Source organism: Chrysoperla carnea, chromosome X (assembly GCF_905475395.1).
Source record: "Chrysoperla carnea chromosome X, inChrCarn1.1, whole genome shotgun sequence".
NCBI lineage: Eukaryota > Metazoa > Arthropoda > Insecta > Neuroptera > Chrysopidae > Chrysoperla > Chrysoperla carnea.
Window position 1 is genome coordinate 24,339,818 of NC_058342.1, and position 11,761 is coordinate 24,351,578.

Genomic DNA, 11,761 nt, shown 5'->3' on the forward strand with positions numbered 1-11,761 from the left:
TTTTATAAGGAACATTTTTTACATTTAAACTTTTGTTCTATCTCTAACGGTTTACAAGATGGGTCCTACTGACCCATAGGTCAAGATCCAATTGACCTATGCTGCTCATTTACGAACTCGACCTCACTTTTTTCGTCCTGAGTACGCTGTATGAATTTCAGCTTGATATCTTTTTTCGTTTTTGAGTTATCGTGCCCACGGAAGGACGGACAAACGGAAATGGACTAATTAGATGATTCTATGAACACCTATACCAAAATGTTTTTCGTATCATCAATATTTTTAAGCGTAACAAACTTGGGACTAAAGTTAGTATACCTTGCATATTACATATATGCATGGTATAATAAATTTTGCGTTTTTTCTTTTATATTTTTACTTGAACATACCTAGAATTCATACTTTTCCTATTCTACCTAAATCAACTTGCACCCCTCTGTTTGCCATTGGCTTGCGCTCCTATATGAGTTAATATGGTCCAAGATAAAGTTTCAAGTCTTTTAATGGAAGTTATTACCCTGCTCGCACTTTCTTAAATGTATAAAATTTTAAAGTTAATACATACATTGAAGTTAAAATATGTCAAATAAACTAACCTAAAAAAAACAAAATTTTATTAAAAAATTAAAAAAACAAACATATCTGTAACAAAACCGTTTGTGAGATGAGTTAAGTTTTGTTTGGTTTAATCGTATATATCCTAGTTAGTTAGTTATATAATAATATTATGTATATTGTATATAATTTTAGTATACATATAAATTATGTAACGTATAATTATTCTAAGATAAACATAAGAGTATATTTTGTTTTTGATACGAATTAAGATATTCAAATATTTGTGACCTCATGTTTATTATGCGACTAGCACAACCCTCATAAATAAACCCTTACACTTTATCCACAATCCACATGCTATAAGCTAGCCAGCCACATATACAGTTACATAGTAACACCACTTAGAAAATTGTTATAAATACAGGATTGGTCCAGTTTTTTAAGTTTAACCAATTTGTTTCAATGTAGTATTCAATAATTTTTAAGGATGCTGAAAACAGGTGAAATTAGAGCTCAAGATATGCCGTCATAGGAAACGATCTTTGCAGATTTTTTCATGAAGAAAAATTCGTTCAAGGAAAAAAATAGCGTAAGCTATTTCCTTCAGAGATTGAAAAAATAACACATTATTTTCTTAAAATCGAATATTGCATTTTTCAAGAATTTTTATTTAAAAACTAAGCGTCTACAAAAAAAAATCACAAGAGTGCTTTTTTGTTTAAAACTGATAAAAAATGCCGAACTTGACCTTTCAAATACCAAAATCCGTCTTAATATCAAATTTTAATCTCTAATATAAAAATGAATCGCTGGATGTGTTGCTAAGCGCAAATCTCGAAAGCAGCAGAACCGATTTCGCTAATTCTTTTTTTATAATATTCCTTGAAGTATGAGGATGGTTCTTACGAAGAGAAAAATTTAAAAAATTTTCTGAAAAAGTCTAAAAACAACACTTTTCTTTATCCTCATACGGAAGATCCGTAATAATCATTAAAAGTCAATTTGAACTTTAATACCATACCATAAAGTTGAAGTGTTCAACTTTAGTAGAGGTGTTCCTGGAAATTAAAGCAATTGAGTGACGTTAGTATCGTATAAAAAAAAGAATCAACTGTTAGGCGGTACAAAGTTCGCCGGGTCAGCTAGTATATATACAGATATATAGAAATTTTAACGATGGCCATTTTTGACATCTATTTGGTAGGATCGATGAACATTTGAAGAAATTTTTTCAAAATTTCATCGCCAGTACAAAAGCAATATATCCATTTCCTTCGACAATTCGCTAATATTGGAATGCAGAATCTATGTAAATGCGAAAGCCTCTCAATCAAAAGACACTATCACTTGACATGAACTTATCTTCACTCAAGTGAAATAAACAAAGTGTTGCCCTGGAATATCCTGTAGGGCTCCTGAAGCATTTTTGAAGCAATGGGGGAACAATAGATCCAATTGGTCGCAGTAAAAAACGGCTTCTGAGACTTACTTCTACCTCAAATCTTTAATACTCCTGTATGAACGAGGCTGCGGATTTTAAAGCCTTGTGGAAGGACGTTCCTGGTAAAGGGAATGAAAAGTGGACATCTAGAAGAAAAATGGAACGAAGGAGACAAAATTTTGACGACTCCGTTGAGGGACACAGATAGATTTACGAAGCTGAAAAATTATTAAACAAAAAGTGGGGTAAGAAAAGAAAAGTGGAAGAACGGAGCCAAATTGGCCATGGACTTTCCTGTTGAGGGCCTGTGATAGTATTTGCTACAGGCCCCGCTATCCCAATTCGACACTGAATATAATATTGCTATCATAGCTGGGCTAGATGGTATTGCCAATTAAAATCCTTTGCAAATTTTTTAATACATAATAACACTCGATTAAGGCTGTCAAATTAAGGCTGTCAATCTTAAGGGCGGTGTTCGACTCTTGCTGGAAAGTTGTATATTCCCTGTTACAGCAGAGTAAGTTGCCTGCGATATACTGCCTATCAGAATAAGTTATTCTTAATTTAATTTTTTGCTTTTATCAGATTTTTTAGATCTAAATACTCCGCTGTGTGACTGGTTCATAAATTCATTAGGTGGCTTTAAGACTAAAAATAAAACAAAAACAACATCAGTAGCGAGTATAAGCAGTTGATCTTATATACAATCCCGGTTTCTATACTGGGCCCATAACCCGTTAATAAAAAGGGAAGGAAGACTCTCCGTTCATTAATATACAATGTCCATCTAAACTGATATATCAACGAAATAAAAATATTCTAATTAATTCCTCTTTGATTTTATTTTCGTATAAGTTTCATATAGACATATATTTCTCGAAACAAGAAATTTTTTCAACCAAAAACGAAAAAGTAAACAATTCACTCATCCATCCAAATTTGGGTAATTATTGATTGGCTCTGATTGTCACTAACATTCATCGAAAAATTGATTTCCGAAAATATATGCTAAATACGTGTGTACACACACATCATACATATATATTTGGGGGTGAATTCGAATTTAATTCTATACTTCTTAAATTTCTGATAGAAAGTAATTAATTTTACCTCGAAAATTTGATTTCAAGGTTCAAAAATTTTTCATAGGTAGACTTTTACTCAAAGAATATGTGGTTGAAATTTTAGCTTAGATATCCATGCAAATTTTTAAGAAAAAAACCAATGAAAATCGATATAAAATACATTGCCCTTTTGGAGGAATCTCAAAAGGCGATATATTTTGAGAGTTTTGATAATTTTCACTTGGAATGAATGAAAACAAATTTAAAAAATAAAAAACCTTTTAATCGAAAGTAAATATATTAGCAATGACATAGAAAAGAAAAAAAACTATATAAAATGATGTAGGTGCTCGTACCTACTAGATTTAGGGTTGAAATTTTTTTTATTTTATTTTCAACTTTTATGATGAATTTTATTACTTCATGAACGTAGACGAAATAAGAATACAATTTTAAAAAGCAAATTTTCTAGTGTTTCACCGAGGCTACGACGCAGCCTCGCTTCGCCTCGGTGTCTTGTAACCGAGGCAAGAGGCAAGGCGTGGCGAGGTTCAAAATTTAGAGCGTCATTTCTAACCGAGACAGCTCGAGGTATAATGTTCCAAAAGCCGAGACGTGGCGTTGCGAATTGTCCGAAAAACCTCACCTCGGTCTGAGGCAACAACCGCCCTAAATTTTATTTACTATTATTCAAAAGGTATTATCATTTTAGTATTGAGATTTTATAATAAAAAGAGACAGATAAACAGAGAAACAATGAGACAGAGAGACAAGAGAGAATCTGGATTGATCTAGATACCACAGTCGTTTATACGACTGTGCTTGATATCTAAAGTGTTGCCAAATTTTGTTTGAATTGAAATTATTGATCTTACTCCTAAAAGTTATACCCTTCACGGTATTTTTTTTTTTTTTTTGGTAAATACAAGCCTAATAAAGTATAGAAATGCTTGATTAGACCATGTATAGGGGTTGATTTTGATGAATACATGTAACCACCAATCGACAACCCCTTATTATTTTATCAAATACTCATGATGTATTGTACATATATTGGAAAAATTTTCCTATTGATTTGAGGAAAATTATCGAATAGTTTTTCTAAATGAATTTTATTTAAAGACAATGATAATAGGTGTTCATTACGTTTACCGAAGTTGATATTAGCAAGTATTTGTGTTTCATCCCCAAAAATAATGTTGAGGGTTGAAAGTTGATTTTAATGAAGTGTATTTATTAGGTTGAAAATATTCTATATTTTCCAACGTCATGTGCAAAATCATGATCCCGGAAATTCCAGTTGACAAGTATTAAAAGCAATTACATTCTAAGTTGAATACCTACCTACTTTCAAGTTTAAACAATTTTTTTATGATGTCTATTTTTGGGACTAAATTATTTCATAAATCAGATTTCTGTAACAGCCGAAATAGCTCAGTTGGGAGAGCGTTAGACTGAAGATCTAAAGGTCCCTGGTTCGATCCCTGGTTTCGGCAATTATTTTTTTCGTCTTAGCTATAATTTTTATTTGTTAATATTAATCAATATTATCAGTAAAAAATTTTTCTGAGAAAAAAAAAAAAACCAAGAAAAAATATTTAATGCCGAAACCAGGGATCGAACCAGGGACCTTTAGATCTTCAGTCTAACGCTCTCCCAACTGAGCTATTTCGGCTTGTTTGTCACACCTAGTAATATCAAATCGATCATAAAACAGTAATTCTCGCTTTTTCTTCAAATATCGAAAATTCATTCATAATAATGATAGAGCTGAAAGAATCCGTCCTGTTTCGAAAAATATAAAGGGAATTTTTCGTTATAATAGCCATGCGCAAATTTTGAAAAATTTTCTCTTTATACAAAACTTCTTAAACGTTTATCTTCGATACAATTCAGATGGGGAACGAATAAGTAAATTGGACAATCTCGTTTAAGAATAGAAAGAATAATGATTCGAGTAGAAGTTGTGAATAATTTAATAGCAATACACAATTAAAGCACATATTAGCAGAAGCTATTGCTACTAGATTTAGTTAATGTTATACTCTGTATATAGTACGATACCTGATTGTGAAATTGACGTGGTTTTTCTTTTTGCCAGCCACTATTAAAAAGTGGTATAAAATGCATTTACCGACTATAAGTTGCAAAGTTTCACTGGAAAACTTCTCTCTTCTTTTTTTGACTTTTGCCTTAAGCTATCTTAATCTCTTCTTTTTGCTTGTTAGAATATTTTGCCTTGTTATAAAAAATTTTGCCGGACAAAACCTGACACATAAAAAAAAGCTTTGAATATAATAAATTTAATGAAAAAAAAATTACCATTTTTAACAACAAATATGAATCACAGACATTTAATTATATTAATAGAAACATTGACATTAAATACTTATAAATAAAGCACAATCCTTACTTAATTGCACTAACAATCACAGTAAACGTAAATTGAATGACACGGTAAATCGAGAGCAGCAACAATAATAACATAGATCCAAAAGAGAAAGTTGATTGCGGCTTACAAAACAGGCAGGGGTGAGGTTTGAGTAACTCGAGTGACCTGTTTGTGCTGGAGTGGTTAGTGACTTTTGAATTTTGTCCGGAAATTTGGTATAAATACTCCCCTGTGCGTTGGTTCCCTATCCCCCGAGAGACGGGTCAGGGCAGCTCTCCTCTCGTTGGACCTGGATTTACCATTGATTTATTGGCTAAGTATATATTTAGGCCAATATATTTTTGATTTGATGAAATTTTCAGCCAAAAATTTATGATTTATCCCCCTCTAGCCTAAAAATTGCTGTTTCTCCCACTCTTAGACCAAAAGCAGAATTTACACATTATATAGGGACGATTTTAAGGGACGATGCATAATGAAGGATTTCTCGACTAAATGAGCATTGGCCCGGAGTCCCGAAATAAGGAGAAGACAAAAGAGAAAATAACAAATTTGTAGGAGTACGCAAATTTTTATGAGAAGGGTGGCACACAAAGGAATTTCAAGTTGATTTATTAGACATAATTGGTGAATACATTTTACAAAACTTTTAAGACTTACGACACAAGCAAGCCAGGACATTTTTTACGGTCAGCTACCGTACTAACATGGTAGGTAATAGGTACGTAATAACATAACGTATATGATTATTCTTCACACTTTGAATCAGAATGTGATCCGCCTTCGGGTATCTTTACATTGTTATTAACAATAAATGGATCCCTTGTACAACTGAACAGTGAATGTTAGTAACATCAATTTACAGACACTTTGCCGGAACATGTAAGCATTATTATTGCCCATTAATAGTGATTCATGTAGCAACATTTACACGAATTATTTATTTATTACGAACAGATAAAACTTATTATGTATTATTAGTATAAGTATTATTATTCTAATTTATTAATTATATCCCACCTAAATTATATATATTATACTCCGAAAATTACTTATCTATTGCAGAATACATATATTTTCTTCTCTTGTTCGATATACTTTCATTTTATATAGGAGAAATTGTATTTTCTCATCGATTGGAATGATTTGCGACTTTTACGAGTGAACTATCTTAAGAATGTACGAGCAACAGAGCAATTTTGGATAAAAGACTTGATTGGTTTTTTATATGAAGTTGTATTAAATATAAATCGATTCTGAAAATTTTAGAGGGGCGTTGCCTTATTATTTAAATAAATAAATTTCAAAAGTAGGCATATTTAACATTGGTTTTATGGGAAAACGGTAGATGGCTGATATGGTTTCATAGATTTCTCCAAAACTATTTGGTGGAAATTAAAAATAAAATTACTCCGTTGAATTAATTGAAACGTATTTTATTTCAATTATTATTCAACATAATTTGAATTAAATTATTTTTAATAAATCAATATCTTTTATATATTAAATAATTAACGATACGCTTCACTGATAATTAAACTAATTATTATACTTTAAATATATTGATTTGATTGATCTTGAACATATTAAGGGGAGGTAGCGCGGGGAATTTATTATTAAATATATTAAAAATAATTAATTAAATTTCAATATTGAATAGTTTTGAAAAATATCAATATATTTTTAAATAAGATTGGTTTATTGTTCAATTTTGATATTTTTAAAGGAATTGAAAAGAAACATGTAATTTTATTGTAAGTTTATTGAAAAATTTAGAAATTGATTTACGTAATTTTATTTTCAAAAAAATTTTACGCAACAAAGTAATTAGCACAGAGTTTAGAGACTCTGTACAAAATTCTGTTTAATTGTTTTACTGGCGTTTTGTGGTTAAAATAATACTTGAACAAGATATTTGTATCATTTTCTTCTCATAATTTTAGTTTGTTTTCGATATTTAAAGTTGAAACATCAAAATCCTTAAATGTCGAAAATCGAAATAGAAAAATATAATTTGTCAGGTGTTGTGAAAGTATATGGGCCACGAAAATCCTTTATATGATTTCTGAATATTAGTAACCAAATTTATTTGCTTAGAGTAATGTTTATATGAATCTAGCAAAGATACTTATCGAAATCAGGAATTCTTCGACGATTTTTTTCAAATTTTTTTTCAACACTAATTTGATATCCTACAGGTATTTAGTGTTGGATATTTTATCACGAATTTGATATTTGTAATCGACTCAATTTGTAACCACTTATAACGAAGAGGTTACTTAATGATAATTAAAATGCCAAATTATAACAAATTAATTTCAATATAAAAAATAAATTTACATAATGTGACTTTTGTTTTTATAGAAATAAATTTGGAAATGACACACTTTCTTACATACAAAAATTTCATACAATTAAAATTCAAAACTAGGACATATTTATTTGAATTTATCAATTTCCAAAATATTCTTAGATCATTGGCCTGATTTCTCTGATCGAAACAACAAATTGTTTTATTATAGAAACTAGCTTGATACCCACCCGATTCGCTGGGTTTAAAAGTAAAGATAGGTAAAAACCATCGCATTACAGCTTTCACCTTAATTGCTCTTACTTATCACTTTTCCATTACACTCAAATAATGGTAGAGATTTTGTTACACAGCTAAAATATATGTACAGTTTTCTATTTTTTTAAATGTAAAATAGCCATAATTCATTGAGTAAATCACAAAATATGACAATGAATTGTTTTGTTTTGTTGTTTTTTTAATATATATTTACTAGCTTGATACCCGCCCGCTTCACTGGGCTTAAAAGTAAAAACCACCGCTTTATAGCCACTACCTCTCTTGATCTCATTGATCCCCTTTCCATAACACTTGAAGAGATTGTTTTATGCAGCATTTATAAAAGATATGCACAGTTTTCAATTTTTTAGATTGTAAAATAGTCATAATTCATTGAGTAAATCAGAGCTGCCATGAATTGTTTGATATTTACTGTTTTAAATTTTTACAGAATTCTTTAATTTATGGTTCAAAATGATTATCGTTCTGCTCCATCTATAATCATTATTTTGAACCATAAATTAAAGATTTCTGTAAAAATTTAAAATTGTAAATGCCAGAATAAATTTTATTTTTTAATTTTTTTAAAGTATGTTTTTATAAATTATAGCTCATGTGTTATTCTGATGTATGAACTATATTACTGTATAGTTTCATTAAAAACTATTCGAAAGTTTTAGCGTGAAAGCGTAACAAACAAGCAAACAAACAAACATCCTTACTTGCACATTTATAATATATAGGAATAAATTATAGCTCATGTGTTATTCTGATGTATGAGCTATGTTATTATTAAGTTTCATTTAAATCCATTCATTAATTTTGGAATGTAATAGATCAATAAATATATGAGTGGCGTTAGCTTTTTTTCCTCAAAAGATACTTCCAAATCTTTCCTGGAATAAAATATTTGTGTGGTGGTAGCCTATGTCCTTGTAACCCACTGGATGCAAAATCTATATATATATAAAGAGAGTGTTTGTTTGTATGTCCCCGATTTTCCCTAAAACTAACCATTGACCTTCGGTAGGGGATTATGTCATTGGGTAGCCCTTAGGCTCCCATTGTGAATAAGGGAGTTTGGTGGGGATGGAATTAAAAATGATCTAGGAATTCATAGAAAATAGATTAAAAAAATAGTTCTAATAGTACAATAGGCCCCACTGTCAATAGTACAATTTTCACTAGATGGCGCTACTGGTGCAAATGTCTTTCGATTTTTCTCGAAAATTCTGGAATGTTCCATGAATTTCTATCGAATTTTCTAGAATTTTCTCGAACATTCTGGAATGTTCTATGGATTTCTATCGAATTTTCTAGAACTTTCTCGAATATTCTGGAATGTTCCATGGGTTTCTATCGATCTTTCCCTTACTTTTCCGTACATACAGAGAGTGTAGACATAATATTGGGATCGGCCAAAAAAATCTTACTGTTCCGTACACACAGAGAGAATTAAAAAAAAAGTCTTTCATTTAACAATTTTGATATTAAAATGTGCAAAAACAACCCAGCGAAGCGGGTTTAACAGCTAGTAATAAATTAAAAGTTTATGATTCAGTATCATAAATTGGTTGTATATAAAATATTTGGATTTAAACCACAAAGACTTGATAGTTGTATAATTGTGGTATCGATGGTTGTAAAGATGTAAAGATGTACAACAATGTATATACTTAAATCTAAAAGTCAACAAATTAGGTTTCAATTAAATGGTTGTTAGATAAGCGTTATCAACGTCAATAATCAGTTTTAATGGGTCTCAACTGTACCGTAAGGGCTTTAATATAACACATAAAATACTTATATGACTATATACCATATACGTATACATATACACACTACAACTGATTAGCTTGAAAGCTTCAAAGCTCTCTCGTTTTATATACATATTGTAGGTATAATTACATTGGGATTAATTGTTCCATGACTAGACTTAGGATCGCCTAGGGATGCGATTTTACCTTAACTTAATTTACCAATTGCTGCACTGAAAAAAATTCTTAATATCTACCGATATGGGATTGTATCACGAATGTGATACAACTACTGTACGGGTTTGAGTAGTAAAGTTGACACAAGCGCATGAGTTGTTTGTATGAAAGTAATATACTGTCTAACAAATTAAACAATATTGAAATGCAACATAGTTTTAAACAATCTTTTTTTTATTGGTTCAACCACTTATAAATATTATAACAAAATAGTGATGTGATTGACACAACTGCATGAGTGGGTTGATTAAGTTTATTAAAAAAAAAAAAAAAATAGATTCCTTCGAGTCGGACTATTTTTCATTGAATTGTGCACTTAATGCGTAGAATAGAACAGACTTTTTTGAGGGCCCCCGTTCAACAATTTTCTAGAAAAATTGTTAGTTGATAATCTTTTAATAAGTACAAAAATCTTTCAATTTGTAAAAGATTATCGTGAGAAATTTGCTTAAAAAACTTACAGTAATATAAGCCGAAATAGCTCAGTTGGGAGAGCGTTAGACTGAAGATCTAAAGGTCCCTGGTTCGATCCCTGGTTTCGGCAATTAATTTTTTTCTTCTTAGCTATAATTTTTATTTGTTAATATTAATCAATATTATCAGTAAAAAATTCTTCTGAGAAAAAAAAAACCAAGAAAAAATATTCAATGCCGAAACCAGGGATCGAACCAGGGACCTTTAGATCTTCAGTCTAACGCTCTCCCAACTGAGCTATTTCGGCTGATACATGAAAACCATTTACTTTTTTCAAAATATTTCCAAATATTGATTCAAGAAAGAGAGAATTTCAATGTTTCTAATACTACAAATAAGTTCTTTTAAAATGTTCACCACCGCCTCTTAAATTTAATTTGAAATGGGCCCATTTCAATTTAGTCTAGTCCAATGGTTCAATGCCTGAATTGTAACTTAGGCTTACGATATTATTCATGTTCCTTTAGTTTCTAATTACTGTTGTTTCTTTTGTGAAAAGGATTCTATTTATACACTGAATATGTACACCATAATAAAATGGGTAAGTTTTATCTGTTGGTTGGAATCAGGACCCATGTAGTAAATCTCTTTAAATTTTCATGTAAATAAAATAAACCTCATCCGTGAAATATACGAAAAAATATTAAGAATATACTGAAAAAGGGCAGAGTATTTAAATTTGAAAAAATTAATTTTCATAAAATAGTTTGTTTTTTTTTAGTTAGGGAGCATAACCGTGTCAATGGGTGAAAATATGTTGAAAGAAAATTTGATTCAAGATTTTGTTCAATTTAATTTTTTATCTTAATCTTGCTATCGCAGAACGAAATAGCTCAGTTGAACTGAAAATCCTGAGAGATTTCTGATTTCAGCTTTTAACTGAGAAAAAAAAGTTATATGCCGAAACCAGGGATCGAACCAGGGACCTTTAGATCTTCAGTCTAACGCTCTCCCAACTGAGCTATTTCGGCTTGTTAAAGACAGCTAATAATATCAGATCCAAGATATTGAAATATTTTTTATGTTTAAACAAATTGACGTAATTTATTTTATCTGTGTAAGTTGATTCACCATTATTATTTCACGGAAAGAAATTTTTTATGGATATCACAATGTCAGAATCTATTTGAACGCCATACTGTATACTGTATTGAAGGAAGAGTAACATTAGCAATAGTTTTGGCGGACGAGTTAATACAACATGGGTGCCAAACCCATACTGGTTGGCGATAATTATGATAATATAGATACTATATACCTCTTCGT

General features: G+C 30.3%; 5 non-coding genes across 5 annotated transcripts; 2 read left to right on the forward strand and 3 right to left on the reverse strand.

Moving 5' to 3' along the window:
* Nucleotides 1-4,489: 4,489 nt before the first annotated feature.
* On the forward strand, nt 4,490-4,562 carry Trnaf-gaa. Its single transcript has one exon. It is a non-coding gene; the product is annotated as a tRNA-Phe (tRNA).
* A 106-nt stretch (nt 4,563-4,668) lies between these two features.
* Nucleotides 4,669-4,741, reverse strand: Trnaf-gaa. The gene has a single exon. It is a non-coding gene; the product is annotated as a tRNA-Phe (tRNA).
* Nucleotides 4,742-10,492: 5,751 nt separating this feature from the next.
* Nucleotides 10,493-10,565, forward strand: Trnaf-gaa. The gene has a single exon. It is a non-coding gene; the product is annotated as a tRNA-Phe (tRNA).
* Nucleotides 10,566-10,669: 104 nt separating this feature from the next.
* Nucleotides 10,670-10,742, reverse strand: Trnaf-gaa. The gene has a single exon. It is a non-coding gene; the product is annotated as a tRNA-Phe (tRNA).
* A 651-nt stretch (nt 10,743-11,393) lies between these two features.
* Trnaf-gaa lies at nt 11,394-11,466 on the reverse strand. The gene has a single exon. It is a non-coding gene; the product is annotated as a tRNA-Phe (tRNA).
* Between the last annotated feature and the right edge of the window lie 295 nt (nt 11,467-11,761).